This window comes from Hesperophylax consimilis, chromosome 30 (genome assembly GCF_061612785.1).
Source record: "Hesperophylax consimilis isolate HC1 chromosome 30, BYU_Hcon_1.0, whole genome shotgun sequence".
NCBI lineage: Eukaryota > Metazoa > Arthropoda > Insecta > Trichoptera > Limnephilidae > Hesperophylax > Hesperophylax consimilis.
In genome coordinates this window covers 12187326-12202208 of record NC_142865.1, presented here as the reverse complement: position 1 = coordinate 12202208, position 14883 = coordinate 12187326, and the positions used below count along the sequence as shown (strand labels likewise).

General features: G+C 38.7%; 1 pseudogene across 1 annotated transcript; it reads left to right on the top strand.

The window, feature by feature from the left end:
* Positions 1-2040: 2040 nt before the first annotated feature.
* Positions 2041-14663, top strand: LOC149409649 (activity-regulated cytoskeleton associated protein 2 pseudogene; annotated as a pseudogene). The gene is made up of 2 exons (XR_016305143.1): positions 2041-12995; positions 14203-14663. The product of XR_016305143.1 is annotated as an activity-regulated cytoskeleton associated protein 2 pseudogene (transcript).
* Positions 14664-14883: the final 220 nt, after the last annotated feature.

Sequence of the window (14883 nt, the reverse complement as noted above, 5' to 3'; positions counted from 1 at the left end):
TCATGAAGGGGACATAATCGCAGAAAATGCTATTGTGCCAATTGGGAGTCTTTCGGAAGAAGCTTCTGAGGCCCGAAACAAAGATTTTAGGAGGTTCAGAGAACACCATTCGAGGAAGAAGAGCAGACAAGCATCAAACGAGGATGTCCTCAATATGCTTATAGTCTCTTCTGATCCTCTTATTACTTCAATAAGACCAAAAATGGATGCCCATAAGAGGCAGACATACTTTAAGGAAACTGCTTAAACTTCAGGATCAGGAAGCTCCGATAGAGTTCTTAGATGTAATGTCAATTGTGGAGCCTGATTCTGAAGTGGATTCTGATGGTGACGAAGAAGTTTAAAATAGGGGAGAGTATGGAATATTGGACCGGTCGTTTAATTGGACCAAAAATATTATGACAAAACATATTCTGATCCTGGCAATACCAAATGATGCGCAGCTAACGTAACTGTTGACTTACCGATCGGCATCACATTCGAGAAGAAATAACAGAAGTGACAGGGATAAAACGAAATCTCTCTGTTTCGATGTAATATTTGGAAAACGTTCATACGTCTTTAACTGCAACCATGGTTAACGTTTTTTTACTGTCTTTTCATATTAAACTCGGTCATTTTTAGAGTTTTATGCCAGCAATAACCTGAATATCCAAATGTATAGGTTATGTTTGATAGAAATTTTTGTTTGAGAGAAGTAAGAGTTCGATTAATTGGACCACTGTGAGTTCGGCATATCGGACCGGTCCAATTTATACTACTCAATGCTGCTACAAGTGAAAATAAATTATGACTTAAGTTAAATTTGTATTTATTTTAGATGGCGGATAGTAAACAATATTACAAATAGACACAAGAAGACCTAAGGCAAGCAATATTTCGTAATGAACATTGTTTGGGTTTGAATGAATGTGCTTGTGTTTATAAAATTCTAAAACCGACTTTAAAGGGTCATCTAGATTACAATATTACCGTTGCAATTATAATTCACCAAGGACGACCAACAGCTTTTTTAGAAGCAGTTGAAAATGATTTAGTGAACCATTTCCTAACACTGGAACAGTGTATGTTTGAAAAAGGCGCGTGGTGCTCAGAAAGCTGTCATATTAACATCAAGCCCTTATAAAAATGATTTGGCAATATCTATTCAGGAACGTCTAGGAAAGAGACCAAAAATGGAGCCTATTAACAAAACCAGTGAATGCCTAGGAATCGGAAAAAAGAAAAAACATGAAAGCTGCAAGTAGTATATCGCTCAAAGGTTAAGGCATTGGAAGGAAGACGGCTAAACCCAATAAATACAACAGCAGCAGTGATTCAGATACTGAGTTAGGAATTGTGTTGGACGACTCTGATAGCATACCATCTGAAAATAAGGAAAATGCATGCGGTATATAAGACACAAAACACTTACTAGCCAGAAGTTCCTAATTCATTGCACTATGCCAGCTGTCAATCGGTTCGTCGTTAGTCCCAGCATGGCTAAACCTTCGATTTAGTACCTAGTCAGGTGAAAACTTTCTACTTCTAGTAAAAAAGCGAAAGTATTTCCTGTATTTTTCTCCCTTCCACATGCGAAAATTATGCAATACGATTGGAAACAAAGTGATGTTTACGTTATTGTCCTTAAAAGTATGTTTTTATGTACCTGCCTACTTGTAGACGTAAAATGAGATCGGTTGGCTGTCGAATCGTGTGTAATAAAACAAATAATTTGTTTTGATTTCTGTATTTTTGTACTGAATTGTATGTCACTCAATTTCAGACTTTCAATCAGTTTTTATTTGGCGCATGGATTTAACATTACCACTAAGGTAAGTACCTACAAACATTAAAATAAATAAATATAATATAAACAGGGTGTCCGGTGGTAAAGTGCAGTAACTTCGGGAGGTGATTCTACGTGATCGTAGGAGTAAAAAGATAAATAACTTTTTCTGAAATTCCAACTTTTAGGTGTACTTTTAAGCTAATAACGAAAAATTTCTCCGACGTGCGAAGACGGCATTATTTTTTTCGTCGTTGCCAAATCTACATCCCGCGCCCCCCCAGTAACTAATACCCGCTACCCCCGGCACCCGAATTCAGTCTGTCAGCTGGTAAACTGTCCCCCGCACCCCCTCCTGCACCCCCCGCTATTAGTAAATCGTAATTCAGTAAACAAACGTCTGTGCTTTGAATGTAATGTGTCACCTAATTTGACGCGCGGAGTAAACAACTTTGAAAATTTAATTTATCTAGTGTTAAAAGTCTCATTTAAATAAAAACTTGTTAATTTAGTGTCTTTATCTAGTGTTTAAGTCTTAATAAAAAGTACATCTTTATTCGGTGCGTGTTTTCCTTAAACATCGAGTTTTATTTAGTTTAAGAGTAAGAGTGCGTAATTTTAATATTGAATTATTGTGACAATGCCTCGCTTTACCAACGAAGAACGGGCAGATATTCATTATTTTTATGGACTAAATGGTGGAAATTCTGAAGCGGCGCGCCGGGAATATGCACGTCGTTTTCCGAATCGTAATGTGCCCAACGCTCGTGTTTTTGTTCAAACGCATGCACTTATTCGCGAACAAGGAATTGGCCGAAGACCCCGAAACAACAATGCTATTAATTTTCCAATAGCGGACGAAGACTTCATCATGGCTACAATTGTAAATGATCCTACATTGTCGCTTCGTAGAATTTCCGCAATGACTGGTGTCCCTAAGAGTTCTATCTGGGATCTCTTCAAGACGTACGGAATGCACCCGTTCCATTATCGGTGCGTGCAAGGCCTTCTGGAACGTGACCCCGTATCAAGGATTGCATATTGTCAGTGGCTACTTCGTAAGCAACTTAATAACCCGAACTTCATTGGGAACATCCTTTGGACGGACGAGGCCCAGTTCAACAGAACTGGTGTGATAAACCTGCATAACTTGCATGAATGGGCGGAAGAAAACCCGCGCTCCGTAAGGCAGTTGCACCATCAAGTTCAATTCTCCGTTAACGTTTGGGCTGGAATTATTAACAATCAAATTATAGGACCGCATGTGTTGCCACCTAGGCTTAATTCAATAAATTACCTGGATTTCTTGAAGAATGACCTTCCCGTTCTTTTGGAAAAAGTTGATTTAAATAGAAGACGTGAAATGTGGTTTCAACAGGATGGAGCTCCACCACATTTCGGACTTGCCGTTCGTCGCTACCTAGACGAACAATTCCCAGATCGTTGGATTGGACGAGGGAGTACTTCGCCATGGCCGGCGCGTTCTCCAGACTTGACACCGTTAGATTTTTTCTTTTGGGGTGCGATGAAGGATAAAGTTTACGCCAAAGAAGTAAATAACGTCGAAGATCTCCGGTTACGTATTCACGAAGCCGCAGATGAAATACGCCACAATGTACGAATTATAAATAATATTACTGTACGTTTACATACTTGCCTACAAGCAGAAGGTGGACATTTTGAAAATATTTTAAATTAGTAAAAAGCGATGAAATTAGTTAAGTGTTCAATTAGTTATTAATATTTTTTGATTTGAAATAACGTGATTTTAGTGCAGTTCTCTTTTTGAATTTGGTAAAATATCATAACATACGGCGAACTCTGTGTTGTTATTGTTTACAATTCACATGCGGTTTCCATGGATACGCGCCACTCACAAATATGCAACGTTGCCACGTTCACACTTGCGAATTTATCGGGTAAGTTTGCACCTACACTATGGCTTTTTAGCAGGTATGTCTTTTTGTATGAAAAAGAAAAAATTGGAATTTCGGAAAAAGTTATTTATCTTTTTTACTCCTACGATCATGTAGAATCCCCCCACGAAGTTACTGCACTTTACCCCCGGACACCCTGTATATTTGGTTGAAGCTTATTCCAGGTGACCGGGTCGGATATACAAAAGTGGGATAATAATAATATAGTTCTTATTATAGCTTTAAGAACGTATCTTGTATATATCGAAAGATAAAAATAATTTTTATTCTGGGATTCAGTTTGCCAGCATTTCTATGCAAAAAAAGAAAAATCGAGTGGGACTTTTTATTTTTGGTATCGTCTAATGATGTTTTACCTTCGTTTTTTATAGGAAAAAGCAACATATTGAATAGCCAAGATGTCTTCCAGAAAAAGGAGCGAACTTTGGTGTCACTTTTCTGAACTATTGCTCCACAATTTTGAGCGCTTCAACAGGCTGCATGGGAAATGGTACTTAAAAAATAAACATCCGACTATTCCTGTCCAGGTCCAGCACCCTGCGCCTTCCGTGTCCTTTGCGGCACCCATTTCAATGGGACGTGAGCGGGAGCGCTCACCAATAGGTTCAAGAAATCCCCTGGACGAAAATAACATTGTCGCCGAATCTTCTACGACTTCTGTTCCAACCAAGACAGTTGAGACAGCAACCAGGAATAAGTGACTTTTTGATTACCAACAAAATTCCAATAAACACGCATATTCAAATAGATTTAGGAATATCATCCATTACACCTTGTAGAAGAGACCAAATGTATAGAATATCATTTACCGAGCAGGAAAACGCTAACTGTACTCTTATGTCAAAGATGTACAATGGGCAATATGCAACTATTCAATAAAAAATAGCCAAAGCTTCAGGTGTTTGTCTAACCACCGATGCGTGGACCTCTATAAATAATCAAGGCTTTCTAGTTTTAACTGCTCACTACATTGATGAAAATGCCAAGTAGATTTTAATGAAAGGCATACCGCTGAAAATTTGGTTGAGCAGACATCCATTAAAGAAATACAAGCTACTGTAACACGTATGAGGCACGGGGTATCAAATCTTATTGAAGTGTTCACATAAACCAACGTGGAAACGCACTTCGTACTTACAGAAATACGGAACAATGATAAACAACAAGCCGAACCGCAGTCAACAGCGAATCACAGACCAATCCCTTTGATTATCAGACAATCGAATCTAGATCAAGAAGTGCAGTTTCCTAGCCGGAAACGGTGCCAACCCAAATTCACCAAAATAGTTATTTTTCACATTGGGAATTATTTCTGTGACACTACTTTTAGTAAAATGAAATCAATTGTAGAGTATTTTAAACGGTGCTCTCACGCCCTTTCCAAACTTCAAGAAGTACAACGTCAAATGGGACTTCCTCTATTAAAGTTAAAGCAGTGTCACATAAATATTATGTGACAAGTGCAGTTCTTGCCTATTTGGGTTATTTTGTCTATGGTGTTTTTTTTTAAGTTTGGCAATATTTTTTGAGGAACAAAGACAGTTTTTGTTGATGGTCACTTCCTCCCCGGTCAGCTTAGGCTAGCTGCACGCGGATTTGGTCACTCACCATTTAAGGTGTTTTAATCTGAGTTAATCATGTGATTAGAAGTTGTTTTTTATCTTTTAAAAGGGCGCGGGGTGTTTTTCCTAACACGAATAGTTCGTGTAGGTTTTTATTTTTAGTGGAGGTTATGGAAGCCTACTTTTTTTGGTGATGGCCGGTGCTCAGTTTTGTGGATTTTGTGTTTTGGACTTGAAATTGTAAAGAGATTGGTCCTAATTGGGGCTAGAATATTATGCCTGTTTAACCCCGCATCGCGAAGTCACGGATTGCTGTTTCCGAAATCCGTAAGACTTGGAGTCTGGTTGGACCACGTGCTTCTCGGATGAAGATTCTACAGAAGCGCTTTGAAGGTGTTGCGCCCTGTCTCCCCTAAGTGAAGGATGTCCTGGCTTCCCTGGATTCCACGCCGTCCCCGGTAGATCCGAGATCCCGTCACAGGTCTGTTCCCCTCTACCAGAATCAGGTTTTCGTTCGCCATCCGTTGTTTTTCCTACGATTCTCGGCCACGTTAAGTTAGCATAGTTTGTTCAGGAGTCCATCTGGTATGTGTATACTTTATATTCTTTATGTTACATTAATATACTTTGAACTCCCATGTTGTGTTCTTTTGATGGTTACATTATAGTTTTGTTAAAGTTCATCCTCTTTTTATTTTTGATTTCCTACCTACTTGACAGAAGACTAATCCCACAATCATGAGTTTAAGATCTCTGCTCTGCCGTATTAATCCCTCTACTTGATCCTGAATATCTCACTATTACATCGGAGTTTAACCTTTACAGCAGGTTGTCCCGACACGCTGGATATCTACACTTATGATATGTTGTTAAGGGTAGTGAAAGTTAAAGACGCTATTATTTTAACATTGGCTTTAAATCAGAGTCCAATCATGATTAGTCCATGGGAATAATAGATACAGATAACCCGCGATATGTCCGCACACACTAAAGTCACATCATACAAAATAATAACTTATTGTGAGGCGATGGAACGACATGCCAATAGCCAGGTTGTGGAAGCCGATTTGTATCCAGAACTTTTTAATTAAGTTGAAGTCTTGAAAAGTAAAAAACGTTTTTGTGATGTTGCTGGTCCAGGCTTAATAGCTGAGGCTACCATTTTGGATCCAAGATACCACAAAATTAGAAAGGGTCGTCAATAGTATTAAATCAAAACTCTCTGATTTAATATTAAATAGATAATTATTGAACCTGAACGTCCAGAACCGTCCACTTCCAACACCACGTCAGAGAATCTCTTTATGGGCAAAGCAAGACGACAAATTTACAAGCTACCAAACCGAAACTACCCCACAGCTGCTGCAACTATTGAATTTGACCAATATTTACAGGAAGAGCTTCTACACACAAATTGCCATCCGCCTAATGACCACCTCAGTACCATGACAGAGAATATTCACCGAGAGAAGATCACGTTTAACATCTTCAAAACTAGCCCAAATATTATTTTTAAATTGTTATTTGGAATAACTTTTTTTTCTTCAGCTTTTCAACTCATGGATCCTATTTTAATTTCAGTACTATTCTTTTACAACAGTAATCAGTAATAATACTAGTAATGATATGCGCAAATTATGCAGGTTTTCTATGTCTTTTGTGTGTGCAATCGTAATGTTATGCTATGATAATTGAAGTGTGTGTGTATGTTTATTTATTTTAAATTTTGATCTGTTATTGAGTATTCTGTTATCTACGTGAAATTTCCTTTTATTTTATACATGTGATATCGTTAGTATAATGCCTTTTTACTCTTCTCGTCTGTCTGTAATATAAAAGGAAAATTATATTTGGAAAGTGAACACGAGTTATTTAAAACTTATCGTACTAGAATTAAACGCAATATTTCAATAGCCCACAAAAATTATATTTCGGAGGTAGAGAATAAAGTGAAAAACGATCCGAAATCATTCTGGAAATACATTTATGACAAGAAATGTGACGGAGGTTTCTTAAGTCACGTTAATCTGAATGATCGCACACACAAAGGATTCGACATACCGGAAGCCTTCGCAAAGTATTTTCAATCTGTCTATAATTCAAAAAAAAAGTTGATTTTGAATCTTATGTGCCAGGACAGACTGGATCAACAAATGTTCAAAATATATCTATTCAAACATCGTATGGTCCTGATTTCATTCCACCCTTCGTTATTAAGGGATGTTCTGAACCATTATGTAAGCAAACGGAATTTTTCCTAAACTATGGAAGCTGTCGAAAGTCACCCCTTTACACAAAGATGGCGACAAATATCAAACAACTAACTACCGTCCTATAGCGATTCTCTTCGCACCTGCTAAACTATTGGAAATAATTATCCATAAATATGTATATGCCAAAGTTGAACCATTATAATGGTTCAACTTTGGCAATTTGAGCCAAATTTTTCTCAGGAACTTGTATATTGTTCTGATGTTCCCAAGTTGATGTCAATGTTTAACATTCAACATGTGTCAGATGATTGGAGGCTTTTTATTGACTCATCAAAAAGAAGTTTAAAAGCAATTTTGCTACACAACGGCAATAAATACGCTTCTGTACCCTAAATATGCATCTAAAAGAAAAGTATGACAACATGGCTTTTATACTTGATAAATTTAAATATAAGGAGTTTGGATGGCCTATCTGTGGTGATCTCAAAGTCATCTCTATGGTGCTTGGACAACAAGGTGGCTATACGAAATTCCCCTGTTTCCTATGTGAGTGGGATAGCCGGGCAAAAGCACAGCACTGGAGCCAAAAAGTGTGGCCAACGAGAACTTTGAAGGTTGGAGAAAAAAATGTTCACTTTGAGTCTTTGGTTGATCCCAAAAAAGTGCTTTTACCCCCACTTCACATCAAGCTTGGACTGATGAAACAGTGTCACATAAATATTATGTGACTAGTGCAGTTCTTGTCTATTTGGATATTTTGTCTAGTGTTTTTTTTGGAGATTGGCAATTTTTTTGGGGAAGACAAATTGTTTTTTTGTTTATGGGCACTACCTCCCGAACAGCGATAGGCTGGCTGTTCGTGAATTAGTCACTCACGATCAGTGTTCCCGAAGCTCCCGATTTTTCACTTCATCTCCCGATCTACCGGAATGGCATCAATATCTCCCGATTTTTCAAAGCAAGCAGCGAATCGTCGTCACTCGTCGATTCTTTGTTTATGGTCTGCTCAACAGGCAAAAAATTGTCTCTGGCAAAAAAAAACAATTCCTCCGAATAGGGTATTAACAAGAATAATTAGAGATTACTGATTATCTAAGCATATGTATGTATTAGACCTATACAAACCGAAAATCTATGAATTTTACGAGCGAGAGTTTAGAATTTATTACGTAACGCCTCGATTTACTTTTTTGGTTCTTCGTTTCTCGTACATATTATTTTTTTTTAACATGTCGAGTTCGAATTCAGATTCTGATCGCGGTGCAGGAACGAGTAGGAGCATGGGTGCTAAAAAAAAATATTCGCAATATTATAAGAAAGAGTGGGAAAGTTTATCCAGTTATGAAGGCTGGCTTGCTCCCAGTAAAAAAACGCAACTTTTGCATTCTGCAAAAGTTGCAACAAGGATATAAATATTTGTTCAGGAAGAGATGCGTTAACATGATTGGTTGATGATGATGGTGATGATGGTTGATTCCTCACAATCGCATATAAAAAGCAGGAGATCTCTTTTGTCTCAACAGACGATGTCTAGTTTTGCAAGCACAGGGAATGTGAAAAAGGTCCTTAAAGATCAAGTGAAGGAAGGTTAGTATTTTTGTATTGTGGTATTTTTGTATAAATTATAAATAACTAGAATACAATGGTTAGACAAATGTATTAATTTGTAATTTCATAAATTATTTATATTGCCAAAGGCTACTTTTATTGTTTGTTCTGTGGGCTCACTTTTGTTCCTAATTTCGAGGCACATTATTTATTCTATTTTATTTTTTTAGCTGAAATTCGCGTGAGTGCATTAGTAGCTGAACACAATTTGTCGTTCACGATTATGGATCATTTGCCCAAGCTTTTCAGAAAAATATTTCCCGATTCAAAAATTGCCAAAGAAATGCATTGTTCCCGCACCAAGACGCAAGCCATAATCGAGAACGTCATCGGCCAGGAGAGTTTTAAGAATGTCTGTGAAGATTTAAAGAAATTTAAATTTTCATTGATCATCGATGAATCCACCGACAGAAGTACAGTGAAGCATTTGTGCATAGTAGTAAGATACTTGAAAAATAATTGCATCAGAGATAGTTTTCTTGCCCTCATCCCACTTTCGTCTGCAAATGCTATCGCTTTATTTAAACATATTCATGACTTTTTCATAAAACACGAAATTCCGTATAAACAAAATATGATCGGTTTTGCATCTGATGGGGCCAACGTTATGATGGGTAAACAACATTCTGTCATGATGCTTTTGAAAGCAGAAATACCGAACTTATTTGTGATGAAATGTATATGTCACTCATTTCATTTGTGTGCCTCATATGCATGTGAAAAATTACCGCGTTTTGTAGAGGACTTTGTTAGGGACGTTTTTAATTTTTTTTCCACAAGTCCAAAAAGGGTAGCTGAATACAAAGAATTTCAAACATTTTGCAACCTAAAAGTTCACAAAATGTTACACCCTTCGCAAACCCGATGGCTTTCAGTACACAATGCGGGAAAATGGGTACTAGAACAATATGCAGCATTTAAATTTATAGATGCCACCCAGAATAATGACCTACTAGCTGCTGAAAATATACTTCAAAAAATTAATGACCCCACGACGCAACTTTTTTTAGAATTTTTAGATTCTGTTCTCCCAATTTTTAATAACCTTAACGAAGAGATGCAGGTTGAGTATTCATGTGTTATATTCAGAAGTATCGCGAACACTTGGGACTTTGTACGATTGTTTTTTAAAGAGAGAATACATTGTCAGTGTACCTATTGAGGACGTAGATTTAAATGACATTTATTACGGGGCGTTAGTTATAAATACTTTGTTAAACACAGATGAAATATTAACAAATGAACAAAAGCATTTTTTTAGAGTCAGATGTTTAGATTTTTATATTGAAGCGTGTAAGCAAATTGTCGAAAGATTCCCCTGAAAAAACAATGTATTGAAGGATTTTCAAGCATTTTATCCAGCCCGGATAAAAACTGGCGAAGTAGTTTCTATCGTTGCTATATGTAGGAATTTTCCAAATTTGATTACTGTTGGAGAATTACAGACAATTGACCTGGAGTGGAGACTACTTTGAAATATTGATTTCCAAAACTTAAGTGACAAATCAGATTTATTTTGGGAAAGTATAAGCAATATGAAATATGGCGATGGTTCTGCAATGTTTCCCACTCTTATTAAATTTGTCTATAATATTTTTACACTACCTCATTCATCTGCAAATGTAGAAAGAATATTTTCAGCAGTTAATTTGCTTAACATCTTCAAAACTAGCCCAAATATTATTTTTAAATTGTGTAGCGCGCCGTTTTTACGCTTACCACTACACCATCTCTTTCCCCCGTACAGTGCCATCCTGCTCACCCACCCCTAAGCAAACCCGGATGCGCCGACGCCTTCTGCGCATCTCCCACCCTCGAGCCGCTACACCAACCCCACCCCGCAACAAGGAATGGGCTATATAACAGGCTACGCGCCCTAAATTAGTCAGTTCGTCTGCAGCTCGCTCTTGGCTAGTACGCTCTCTTAGTTGCGCTTCGTCCTCTGGCACGACCCTCTAAGGAGTATTCTACTACCATAAGTAAAGCCCCAACCAGACCCTCGACTGCTGCCTTAGTTGCGCTTCGTCCTATGGTACGACCCTCTAAGCAGAACCACAGTCAGTTTTTGTTGTTCCCAAAGCCTAACGGCAAGGTTCCCTCCGATCCCTTGCTCAGTTAATTAGTGAATTGATACATTGTGACTATTTTTACCATATTATGTGATCTGTGAACTTACTTACTTTAAATAAATAACCTTTTACCAACAATTGTGTTATAAAACTGGCGCCCAACTTAGTGGCCAGACACATAAAGTAAAAAAAAAAATTAAAATCAGTGCATCTACAAAAATTTCGTCGCTACCACGTCGAAGTCCTCGTTTCACAATGCAGGCCAAGGAAAGTGCTGGCATCTGCTTCACGCAGGAGCAGTTCGCGGAACTAATGAACTCCATGAAGCGGATGCAGTCGGAACCAACACGTACGGGTACATTCACCACCTGTACGGCACGCTTCGATGGTACCAGAGACAGGAGTGCGGTCGAGAGTTTTATTGCCGCCGCATCCATCTTCAAGTGCGCCGAGAACATCGAAGACGCAAGCGCTCTGGAAGGATTACCACTGCTGCTTACGAAAGACGCCGCCGCTTGGTGGCTCGGCATAAAAGGAGAAGTACGAGACTGGGAGAGCGCAACGACCCTCCTCAGGCATGCTTTCGCCCCTAAGAAGCCAGCGTACAAAGTGTACACAGAGATATTTTTATGCAAGCAAGACGCATTAACGTCAACCGATGTGTTCATTGCTAAGCAGCGGATGTTACTCGCGGAGCTACCACCGCCCAGCCATCCAGAGAAGGTCCAGATAGACCTAATATTCGGACAACTGAATATCCGGATACGAGACAGAGTGCCGCGCGAAGCGATCAATACCTTCGCCGAACTACTACAAAAAGCCCGTGCAGCGGAAGAAAGCCTGTACAGGAGCATGAAGACTGTCCCACTACGCGCGATGGAAAACCGAACAGACGGCCGCCTACGCTGCACTAACTGCCGCAGATTTGGGCACCGTTCCGAGGAGTGCCGTTCCCGCTACGATACAGGAGCGCACGTAAAGTACACTCCTCCAGTCAAAAGGCTGGAGACACCCAGTGATGCGAAGTTCGCATGCTACGGTTGCGGTAAACCAGGCGTGGTAAGAAGCAAGTGCCCGCAATGCAGCCAAGGGAGAATAGACACCCCTCACCCACAAGCCGATTTTTGCTCGATACATGAAGTAGGCCTTCCCCGAGCGTGACCTATACTACACATCGGGATTAGAAACTTCCTGGGCACTGCTCACGTAGACACCGGAGCAAAATTGAGCGTAGCATCAGCTGAGCTACACCGGCGGCTAATCGCTCAAAATTTCAAAACCCAGCGAACCATCATGGACATCGTATTGGCAGATGGTGTCCCTAAACGTCAGGAGGTCGAGACAATAGCCGCCACCTTGACACTAAGGCTTCCTTCACACGGGACACTCTGTGTCCGGATTCTGTGTCCCAAGCCACCGTCTCGATATAGAAGTAGATGGGAGCGTTCAGACAGAATTCAGCGTGTGGTGGCGCTGAATTCTGTGTCCCGGCAGTGTCCCGTCGGTGTCCCGATTGGCGGTGGCTGGGACACTGTCTGATTCTCTCGGCCCCTCTCCTACATTCAGTTCTATGAGAGCATTCACACGGGACACAACTCTTCATTCGCTTCTCTGTTATATATTTATTTTGTTTTCATTTTATTTATTTTATTTCTACATTATGGCGAGTTTCGATATAGAAAAGTTCATTGAAATGGTTCGGGAAAGACCAGCGATCTGGGATAATAACTTAGCTGAATACAGCAATAAAATAGTTAAGCAAAAGTGCTGGCTGGAAGTTTTTGTTGAGATGGAAGAAGGTTTTGAGGAACTCCCACAAGACAAGAAAGTGGAAAAAAGTAAGTAATAATAATTGTACACTTTTTTGTTGATTTTTTATTTCAATATAAGTAAATAAACTTTAATAATAAAATGAAAATTACATCAGGAATATTATAAGTAAAGAAAGAAACATTTTTTAAAATTAATTATGTGCATAAATTAATTTACTACTTAGTGAAATTATGTGGGCTAAATAAATGCAACATTTTGAAGTAAATATATAAAAATACACAAAAATAGTCAAATTCTGTTGTTCTGCCATGGCGAACTCCCTTCACCAACAAAATAGTCAGCAAACGATTCTCTGATTTTCATTGGTTGCACCCGGCGGTTACCATTGTCGGGTTCATCTGGAATATCTAATAACCCTGGGCAGGTTAGGGTATCATCAAAGTTAAACCCATCTCTTGTTCTTATAAAATTGTGTAAAACAACGCATGCTTTAATTATATAATTAGCGAAATCTACTTCTACGTTTATCGGCCGGTGAAAAATGTGCCATTTATTGGAAAGTATTCCGAAGGCACATTCAATATGTCTTCGTGCTCTACTTAAACGGTAATTAAACACCCTTTTCTTCACACTTAGGCATTTTCCAGGATAAGGTCTCATAACATGTTTAGATAAACCAAATGCCTCATCTCCTACAAAAACAAATGGAATTTTTTCATTTTGATTACTTCCTATAGCTACTGATGCAGGAATATTCAATGTATTTGATTGTATTTCTCGCCAAAGATGGGATTCTTGAAATATACCTGAGTCCGAATCCTTTCCATACGATCCAATGTCGACATAAGTAAAAAGATAGTTGCTGTCACAAGCTGCGAGTAAAACAATTGAACAATATTTTTTATAATTATAATACAGAGACCCTGAATTAGCGGGTTTAATTATCCTAACGTGTTTACCATCTAGTGCTCCTATACAATTTGGATAGTTGGCATTTCGCTTGAACCCCTCTACGATTTTCCTAAACTTTTCTTCAGTTGGTAAAGGAATCCATTCAGATCTTAAATTCCAGATCAGTAGACAAGTGTGGTGCACAATTTTGGAAATTGTTGATAAGCCAATTCTGTAGGTGTAGAACATGTCCGAAAAGTAACACCCGACAGCCAAATATCTGAAACAAAAGAATTGATTGCGTCAAAACGCAGTATTTTGTTTAAACTTTGTATAAACATGTCTTAATTATAATTGTAAACAAAATTCAATATTTTTTAGGTGCTGAAATACAAAGAAAGTGGAAGAGTCTGAGAAATAGTTATTCAAGGGAACTAGCAAAACAAAAACAAAGTAAGTCAGGTGATGCAGCATCGAGCCGAAAAACTTATGTATATTTCGATATTCTAAGCTTTTTAAAACCTGCCATTCAGAAAAGTAGTACTGAATCAAGTTTGGAACCAGTTGACGAAGGAACTGATGAGCAGTCGACACAATTTCTTCAGGACGACGCTGCAACTAATCCTCAGGCAGGGACGTCTACAGATAAGCCCGAAAGCTCTTCTGCAGGAAGTAAAAGTAGAAAAAGGAAACAAAATGTGGTTGAGAGCGAGGATCAATTAGCAGCTCTCAACAAAACTTTGAGGGAGTCAATGAATTTACGTTTGCGGAAAGACGAGGAAGATGATGATAAATTATTTTTGCTCTCACTTCATGCCCATTTGAAATCTGTTCCAGAACATAAAAAAATTATTGCTAAGTCTGATCTCCTTCAAGTTTTGGCAAAATATAACGCACCTAGTCCCCCCCTCCCTCCCACACAAACACATTTTCCATCTTTTCCTATGAATTCACCTCCAAATTTTCATTATCCTGCAAGAGTGCCTCATCAATCGCAAGTTGCGCCTTTTGGTTATTCTAATGAAACTGGAAATATGGTTCACTACTCACAGACTGGTGATA